The sequence below is a fragment of the Tursiops truncatus genome, chromosome 9, assembly GCF_011762595.2.
Source record: "Tursiops truncatus isolate mTurTru1 chromosome 9, mTurTru1.mat.Y, whole genome shotgun sequence".
Classification (NCBI taxonomy): domain Eukaryota; kingdom Metazoa; phylum Chordata; class Mammalia; order Artiodactyla; family Delphinidae; genus Tursiops; species Tursiops truncatus.
In genome coordinates, this window is record NC_047042.1 from 1631531 (window position 1) to 1642240 (window position 10710).

Consider the following 10710-nt stretch of genomic DNA (forward strand, 5'->3'; position numbering starts at 1 on the left):
GTGTTGATTTGTATGTGTGTGAAAAAAGTTTTATTGACATTCAATTATTATTATTATATTATTATTATTAATTTATTGACATTTAATTCACATATAAAATTCACCCACTGAGGAGAAAAGGGAACCCTCATACACTGTTGGTGGGCATGTAAATTGATACAGCCACTATGGAGAACAGTATGGATGTTGCTTAAAGAACAAAAATAGAATTACCATAGGACCCAGCAATCCCACTATTGGGCATATACCCTGAGAAAACCATAATTCGAAAAGAGTCATGTACCACAATGTTCATTGCAGCTCTATTTACAATAGCCAAGACATTGAAGCAACCTAAGTGTCCTTTGACAGATGAATGGATAAAGAAGATGTGGCACATATATACAATGGAGTATTAGCCATAAAAAGAAACGAAACTGAGTTATTTGTAGTGAGGTGGATAGACCTAGAGACTGTCATACAGAGTGAAGTAAGTTAGAAAGAGAAAAACAAATACCGTATGCTAACACACATATATGGAATCTAAGGAAAAAAAGTGGTCATGAAGAATCTAGGGGCAAGATGGGGATAAAGACACAGACCTACTAGAGAATGGATTTGAGGACATGGGGAGGGGGAAGGGTAAGCTGGGACAAAGTGAGAGAGTGGCATGGACATATATACACTACCAAACGTAAAATAGAAACTAGTGGGAAGCAGTCGTATAGCACAGGGAGATCAGCTCGGTGCTTTGTGACCACCTAGAAGAGTGGGATAGGGAGGGTGGGAGGGAGGGAGACGCAAGAGGGAAGAGATATGGGTATATATGTATACGTATAACTGATTCACTTTGTTATAAAGCAGAAACTAATACACCATTGTAAAGCACTTATACTCCAATGAAAATGTTAAAAAATATATATTTTGTTATATACATTAAAAAAAGTTCACCCACTGAAAGTATGCAATTTCTTGGCTTTAGTATATTCACAGAGTTATCCAACCATCACTGCGATCTATTTTTAGGACATGTTCATCAACCAAATAAGCAAAGCAGAGCCATTTTGCAGTCACTCTCCTTCCCTGCCAACTTCACCCCTTGGGAAGTACTGACTTTTCTGTCTCTATAGATGTAGCTATTCTGGATACTTCATATAAATGGAATCATACAATATATGTACTTTTGTATCTAGCTTCTTCACATAGCAATGTTTTCCAAGTTCAATTTGTAGCATGTATCAGTGCTGAATTCCTTTTTATGAACAAGTAATTTTCCACTGTGTGGATATGCCACTTTTGTTTATCCATTCATCAGTTGATGAATATTTCTTGTAGGGCAGGTTTATTGGAGAAAACTCTCTTGGGTTTATTTTTTTATTTGTTTTTCTGAGAATGCCTTAATTTCTTCGTGGACTAATTCTACAGTCTATTTCCCTGTTGTGTGTGGTCACAGAGTCAGTTAGCTTGGTGGCCAGCTAATAAATGGGCAGAGATTTCCTTAAATGTCTTAAATCAATATGTTTTCCACCCATAGCCATGAGGATCTAAGAATGTGTCAGGATGTAGCTTAGACATTCACCTTACAACTTCACCTCATTCTCCTTTGCTTGCAAAAGACCATACATCAGGCAGGTGAGAGACCAGGGCCCACTCAGTCAGTCTTACATGTGTTCATTGTCCTGCTCTGGGCCTTCTAAATCCCCTACACTATGTCAGAACTGTCTACAGCCCTCTGTGGATATATCATTTCCCAGACTTTTTTTTTAAATTGTGGCTAGGCCTTTGTTTGCAACTGGTATCACAGGTTAAATAATTGTTTAAACCATTAACAACAGTTTGTCCTTTTTTAACCTGAGATACCAGTTGCAAACAAGGATACAAGGTTAAAAGTAAGGTTAAATGCCCTATAAATAAGGCTTTTCCCCAGAGTTTTGATATTGACAGTGCTCTGCTGATGGGTTTTATGAGGAGCCCTAAGTCTTACCCTGGAGAGATTGCAAGGCTGCTCTTTGTCATGAGGGGGTGGAAGGAGGTGAAGCTGCAGAGCTGCGCACCTGCTGTTCTTACCCAAGTGATGCAGTTTTCCCGAGGTAAAGGCCCTTCAGATTGTTTCGGGCCAGTGGCTAATTCTGAGAGTTCCGAATAAAGTTAATTTTTATGCTTTCTGACAATTTTCATTGCTTTTATAGGAAGAACAGATTTCTGTAAGTCCTTACACCACCATACTGGAAGGCTTGCCCAGTTTTGGCTTTTCTTGCCTATGTAATTTAATGTGAAAATAATTAAACTTGAGAAGACCCAGCAGATGCAGAAGAAATCTCAGCATTTTTTGATGTTTGGAAAAGAATATAAAGTGTTGATTTTTAATATCTTCATGTATAACATAGGGAAAGGATGGCTAATTGAAAATATTTTTGTGAAGATTAAATAATTCTCTGCAGATAAAGTGTTCGGCATAGAAATTCAGTGGGTCTGATGTGCATATAAGGAGAAGTTCATGGTAAGGATGAGGCTAGAAGTAGAAAAATGTGGCCATGTTGAGGGGTCTTCAGGGGCTTGAGGAGCCAGAAAATTTTATGATGCAGAGACAGAATATTAGCACATTTGTGCTAAAGAGAGAGTATTCTATTTGCAGTATAATATTTGCAAAATTATCACTGTCAAAAAAGTGTTTCTAAAACAATGAAGAACATTAAAATTATAAATTTGGGCTAAGATTACCACAAGAAGATTATTCCTAGCCAAGAGAAGTTATAGAAATTCAGCTGAAAGCAGGAGCAGAAACAGCAAAATTAATAGACAGCTGGAAAAAAGATATTCTTAAAGACCTGAGCATGTCTATAGTGTATTTTAAAGAAGCAATTAGTGGCTTTAAAAAATGAGGGAAAAATCATTGGGAAAGAGAGATCAAATTACCTTAGTACTCAAGTTGGTTCAGGCCAAGTATGATCCAACACACACCTTAAATTTTAGGGAAAGTGAGTGCCAAAAGAAGAAAACTCTGTTACTGAAGATAAGCTTTATTATAGAAAAGAAAACTGTGAAAGAAAACAATTTTCAGAGGTAGGAAGCACCCAAAAGTGTCATTATGATGGCGCAAAAGATGAAATGTAGAGAGAAGTCGGAGGCCCCTCAAAAATGTAACGTCGAGATGCTAGACTCGCTCACATTAGGAATATTTTTTTAAAGGTTGACACATATACACACTGCTATGTATATAATAATGATTAATAAGGACCTGCTTTGTGGTGCAGGGTGACCTGTATATGAGAAGAACGTAAAGGGGAGTGGATGTATGTACGTGTATGGCTGATTCACTTTGCTCTGCACCTGAAACTAGCATAACATTGTAAATCAGCTATACTCCAATAAAAATTTTTAAAAAGAGTATGAGCCCTGCACTCAGACTCGATGAATCCAAATCCTGGCTCTACTGCCTTATAGCTCTATAACTTCAGGAAAGACAAATGAAATCCTGGGCCTCAATGTCTGTCTGTAAAATGGAAATGAAAATAATCCCTATGTTTTTGGCTTGTCATGAGAGTTCAACAAGATGGTATACATAACGAACTTTCAATAACCAAAAAAATCTTTAAAAAAAGATTTATCTCTTAGTGGGATTTTTTAAAAAGAATAATCCAGGTGGAATTAAAGAATTGTGAATAGACTTGATGAATACTTGAAAGCCATAAAGAAACACTATTATAAAATTTTTAGTAATGACAAAGTGATCTGTTAGTTTTAACAAAAGCAGAACAATGGTCCACCGCTTATAAATGGTGTTTCAACATTAGTAACAATAGTCACCATAGTGAGTGCTTGGTCATGCCTGAGGTGCTATGCTGACCACTTGTGTAATAATACTGGTAATAACAATGAGGACTGTGGCCGATAGAGAGGGCGATAAAATTATGCCTTCACCATAAATAAGACTATAGAACAGATCATTAATAAAATGTGTGAGCCACTTGGGTTAGAACAAATTGATCATCCAGAAGTGGTTCGAGGTCCCTAAATCTCTGTCAGATGAAACTCATCTCCCCTTGGAAAGGAGACTGTCATAGAAGAAAGAGGAAATTTGTAGAAAAGCATAATTTGCCTGGAAACTGGTGTGCATCATGGAGAGTTTTCAAATGTGATATCTTCATGACAAGGCTCCTTAAAGGTCAGAAATAATCATACATCGGTCACTGGAACATGTTTTAAATCATAGTCTGCATGGTGATTATTTAAAGCTGTAGTATACGATATCGAAAGTACTAATGAAGGTAAAAATATATTTGTGGCCTTCAAGCTTTAAAAATGAAGCATACCTTTTCACAGATTTGAGCATCTATCTCATGTGTGGGTGTCTCCCTGCAATAAAATATTATAATGATTGCAAAATGCATAAATATGCACCCAAAGGACGACATCAAAAGAAAGCACCAGAAGTAGATAGTCTCTTCTTTCCTTCTCTAACAGAAGTGTCCTCTTGCATACGCTGTGGGTGAGTGCTTCACCAGCCACGCATTTCGAAAATTGCTTTGGCTTATATGACCATGAAAGTTCCTTCCATATTTGAGATTGCAAATGATTATTGCTAAAAATGCAGAATGTTTATTTATAACTCTTTTCTTTTTCTTGAATTTTAATATTCTTAAGAACTAGAACAGTGCTCCGAAACCCTTTGAAAATCCCAGCACCTCAATCAGGTAATGCACTGTGTGGTAGCTTCATACATATTTATTGACCAACTGACTGATTGGAGAGGGGAGTAAAATGCAGGAGAATCCTTACACAGTCCGCCAGCTATGTTTGCTCTTGACTCAGAATCACTGGGAAACACATGGAAAGATGCCGGCATCAGTGGCCGTTGACCTGACTAGGAGTTCAGTCCCTCCGTGTCCAGACGTTATCAGCACGGCATCCAAATGGCATTTATTTAAGTTTGCCAGCTTCATGGCTGATGTCTGTCTCCTGCTTGTCCAGAGTCATGGTCCCCATCCCCTTCCCCTTCACTGGGCCCGCTGCCCCTGTAGACAAGCCTCCTTTGTTCCCACAAAGAGATCTTTGCATTTCCTTCCTTCCCTGAAGTGCAGTTCTCATAAATGACAGATTTCTTTTTTTCTAATTTGAATCTGAGTTATCTCTTCATCACATACATAAACTGACACCATGAAAAATTTAATTAGCTTGGCAGCAAGAAGCAGCAGAAAGGAAGATTTACTGATATGGTCATGATTCTGGCGTGCTGATTTCTAAACTTTGAACTATTAATTTTAGGTGAGCCTAGAATCCTAGACACTGGACATGAGTGGAGATTCTGTTCTGACTGAAGAATAAGGAGGGCTGTTTTCACCAGTGGTGTGCATACCCACACAACTAACAAGGATACCTACTATGTGTGTGTGTGTGTGTGTGTTCCTTCTCCCCTCCTCTTCCTTCTTCTTCATATGTTTCTTTGCTTATGAAAATCTAATTGTTCCAGCAACATTTGTTGTAAACACCATATTTTCTTCACTGAATTGGCTTCGGACATTTATCAAAGCTCAACTGTCCATACACGTGAGTTTACATATGGACACTCTCTCTATTCTATTCCATTAATCTGTTTGTTTCTCATTATAAAAATGCCACATTGTCTTTCTCACTAGAAATCTGTAATAAGTCTTGACATCACACTAATAATAACAGTCATCTTGGAAGATTATAATGACCATGTGGAAACAAGAAGCAAATATAGAAATAGTGAAGGGACATAGAGGGATTCTGTATTCAATCTGGATCACTGTGAAGCCCAGAGTGTGAGTCTAGGTGTCCTTCCCTGAGTTTCTTTCCTTGGATCCTTGGGACTCAGTCCACTTTCCCCATAGAAAAGCACCTCTTTTTATTGCTATTTGCAAACACAGAAATAGATGGAATATAAAAAAAAAAAAATTAAATAAATAAAGCTATGAATTGTGTTTTGGAGGGCTGGTAAATTTTCCAAGCTTCCCAACTATTGCTCTAATCAAGTGCTGAAACTCTAGCCCACGATGGTGACTGGAAATTCCACAAGGACTTTACCTGTAGATTTATCCTCCTGAGGTTGGGACCCTCACAAACACCAGCTCCCTCTCCAGGCTCCCCCCACGTTTAATCACTTCTGTATTCATGTTTTGTTTAGTTGCCCTTTTCCTCATTTTCTGAATTACAAGTTTAATAGCGTGCTTCTTCTTTGAGCAATACTCTAAGTAGACTCCTCCCCCTTTTCCTCTTGTTCTCTGAGAAAATGTCTTATTGAATTATAATTTAAATTAAGTTATAATTATAATTTAGCCCCTCTTAGCTTCCTCTTTGCAGTGTAGAGATAAGTACATGCCCTCTTGTTGCCTAACTAGTGGGTGGACAGGTGGTTTTAGAGCAGGAAAGGATACATAGGACCACAAAGATGGAGCAACAAAATATGTTCTGGAAAGTCTGTGAAGGAAGGATAAAATCTGAGCAAGACTCTGAAGAATGAATAACACTATAACCAGTGGTACCTCAACCTTAATTATCAAATTCAATTCACTTCAACACACATACATGGGGTGCACATCATGTACAAGCATGAGGTGGGTATGGAGGAACAGAAGGGGATCACACAGGGTTACCCCCTTCACCAAGTCATACAGACCAACATGGGAGGTCTCCACTACATCCCAGGAAGTAAGGAGTGAGAGATCACTTAGAAAGGCACACTATGGTAATTTAGGTCTTTAGGAAGTCCTAAAACATGACATTCAGGATGAGACATAAAAAGTGAATATGAGATAGGCAATTAAGGGGTGGGCAGGTGAAGTGCTAGTGGAAAGAGTGTGAGAAACACTGAATGTCACGAGGAGGAAGAAATTATGGAGAAAAATAAAAAATTTCAGTATTTCTGTGATATAAAGGATATAAACCTCACCAGGACAAATAAGTAGATATTAATTCTTTTTTTTTTTTGGTCACTCTGCACAGCATGTGGGATCTTAGTTCCCCCACCATGGATCGAACCTGTGCCCCTTGCATTGGAAGCACAGAGTCTTAACCACTGGACCACCAGGAAGTCCCAGGAATTCTGATGTAGTTAACATCACTAGCTACTTATGAATGTGAATTGACTCTTGGAGGCTGGAAATTCTCTCAGTGTGCTGATGGAAACTCCCATGTCATGATTTGTGAGGCTATGAATAGATATTGTATATTATTATTGTTAGTATTATTATTATTATTACTTGAGTACTTGAGTTAACCTTCATGGAGAATCACTATGTTCCAGGCAGTCCACTAAGCCCTTTGCATATGTCACCTCATTGACCACACACAAAAAAGTTCTGTGGTTCGATGCCTTCCTTCTATCATAGAAGGAACTCAGATTCACAGCTGGAAACACCCGAGTTCACTCTATAACTGATGGGGCTATCTGCCTGGCTTCCAAAGAGCTTCTATTAGCCTTGGTATTGGGTTGGCCAAAAAATTCATTCGGTATTTTTTTTCGGTAAGATTGCTCTAGTAGCACTTAGTTGTCTTTAACTTCGTTTGAAATAATCTTGTTACATTGTATTGTGACAGCCGTCATATTAGTGTGCATTAAAAAAAAACATCAAAATTGGTGCATTTTTGTGTAGACATTTTAATATTGAAGATGGAAGAAAAAAAGCAACATTTTAGGCATATTATGCTTTATTATTTCAAGAAAGGTAAAAACGCAACTGAAATGTAAGAAAAGACTTGTGCAGTGTTTGGAGAAGGTGCTGCGACTGATCGAACGTATCAAAAGTGCTTTGTGAAGTTCCGTGCTGGAGATTTCTCGTTGGATGATGCTCCATGGTCAGGCAGACCAGTTGAAGTTGATAAATATAAAATTGAGACATGGAGAACAATCAACGTTATACCACGTGGGAGATAGCCGACATACTCAAAATATCCAAATCAAGCGTTGAAAATAATTTGCACCAGATTGGCTATGTTCATCGCTTTGGTGTTTGGGTTCCAAATAAGTTAAGTGAAAAAACCCTTCTTGACCGTATTTCTACATGTGATTCTCTACTTAAACATAATGAAAGCATTCCATTTTTAAAAACAAATTGTGACAGGTGATGAAAAGTGGATACTGTACAATAATGTGGAATGGAAGAGATTGTGGGGGCAAGTGAAATGAACCAACCACACCAAAAGCCGTTCTTCCTCTAAAGAAGGTGATGTTGTGTACATGGTGGGATTGGAAGAAAGTCCTCTATTATGAACTCCTTCCGGAAAACCAAACGATTAATTCCAACAACTACTGCTTCCAATTAGACCAACTGAAAGTAGCACTCGAAGAAAAGCGTCCAGAATTAGTCTACAGAAAACATACAATCTTCCATCAGGATAACATTTCTTTGATGACCAGGCAAAAACTGTTAGAGCTTGGCTGGGAAGTTCTGATTCACCCACTGTATTCAGACATTGCACCTTTGGATTTCCATTTATTTCGGTCTTTACAAATTTCTCTTAATGGAAAAAAATTTTAATTCACTGGAAGACTGTAAAAGGCACCTGGAACAGTTCTTTGCTCAAAAAGATAAAAAGTTTTGGGAAGATGGAATTCTGAAGTTGTCTGATAAATGACAGAAGGTAGTGGAACAAAAGGGTGAATAAGTTATTCAATAAAGTTCTTGGTGAAAATGAAAAATGTGTCTTTTATTTTTACTTAAAAACCAAAGGAACTTTTTGGCCAATCCCAGTATTTAACTGTCTCTCCATGACTGCTGATGGCCCCAGGGTGGCAGAGCGAGGGCAACACCCTTTGTGTTGGTCCAGCCTGGACCCTTTCCTCTGCATACCATGCTTCTCAGCCTACTCAGTTTGGTCAATCCTAGGATGCCTTCAGCTGTGATTTGTTTTCATGGTAATACCCCATCTCTAGCCTGAGCAACAGACACCAATATTAACTCAGACACCACTTTCTTTGTCCAGTGACTTAAAGAGAAGAAATTCATTTACTATTATATAATTATATTATTATTATTAAAGGAGGAGTTGGAGATTCCCAGAATGCACTGTGGATGACTCGGCATCTGGACGCTGGTGTGCACACAGCTCATCAGTTCTCCTTCTCATCACCGTGTGAGCTGAGTCATTCTTCACACACTTGAGGTCTTCATCTGATCCTGGGTTAAAGGACCCCTCTAGGTAGGATTAAATTGAGATATTAGGACAGGAAGTCTCGGTGGAGATTTCAGTCCCTGGGGTGAACAAAGCCAGTTTAGCAAAATTCTCTTTCGGAACATTGTGCATGAGGCCCATTTCTATCCAGGTGCGCTGTGCTTTCAAGCCCCTGCTTCAGTGTTATGTAGCTCAGAGCAGCTGTGGCTCTGCGGGGGCTTAGGAGCATTTCCACAGCCATCAGTTTTATTTGTGCCAGGACAGATCACTGCCTGATTGTCCCCTCTTCTGAGTAATATTCAAGACCTGCTCCAAGACTCTGAAATAAACATTAAAGATAAAAGGGATTTTTGAAACAGTAGTCAGGTCCTCCTTCATTTATTTGACAGGTTAAAAATCCATGTTTATTCTTTTAGAGTGGATGTATCAGAGATGAAGAGAGAGTCAAAGAAGAAGAGTTTTAAATGATTTCTGAAGACGGAACGTATAATTTCCTGTTTCTTCTTTTACCAAATGATGAAGCATGTATGCAGCAGGCAGGTGACCACATTTGCAGTATTTTCTATAATATTTCAAACGGCTATCCATTGGCTGTGTGATAAACGGGAAGGTAAACAACTATATGAGGAAACCTGACAATTTTCATCCATGTTACCTCTAAGAAATTCCAATAATCACTTGAAAATAGGTGACATGGTAATTGCTACTTTGAAGTTATTTGTTCAAATTACTTTGCCTAGTGATGTGGTCCCCAAACTAAAAATATTTTGATGTTTGTTCTTCTGTTTCTATTATTTCATATGAATACTCTTTCCCAAATTTCCATGTGATAAGTGCATGTCCCTACTTTTCTAAAAGTAAACAATATTGGATAGTTAGTGAGAACACATTAGCAAAAAATTATTTGTCATCACATAGATTTATGAAGAGAGAAAATTAAACAATGTTTGGTATAATGACTTTAATAGCTTTTTCTCTGACAAGCTCATTTCTATCACAAAAGAAACAAACAAACAAAACCCATGTAATGAGCAGCTACTTTAGAAAGAAGGCTTCTTGTTAGGTATTGTGGAAACTGAATGGAACCTTCCCTTCAGGGCAAATGTATATGCTTTAAAGGAAGTAATAACATCAGACGGGTTGTTCTGAATCTGCCGTTTTGAGTCAGTAAATTTTATCCAAGGATAGAGTTGTTAGATTGTGTTGTGGTGGTGGTGGTAAAAATACACATGACATAAAATTTACCATTTTCACTATTTTTAAGTGTACGGTTCGGTGGCATTAAGTACGTTCGTTCATGTTTTTGCATCATCACCACCACCATGCATCTCTAGAACCTTTCATCTTCTCAAGTTAAAACTCTGCCCACATCACCCCCCTACCCTGCCACAACTCCATTCTATTTTCTGTCTGTTATTCTGACTGCTCCAGGGATCTCCTCGTGGTGGAATCGTACAGTTTTCATCCTTTTGTGACCAGCTTATTTCACTTAGCATAATGTCCTCAAGGTCTTGAAAAGGTTTTAACATCCCAATGATCAACATTCTACCATTCTTGTTTCACCTCCATCAACTCCCACCCACCACACCAAAGGGA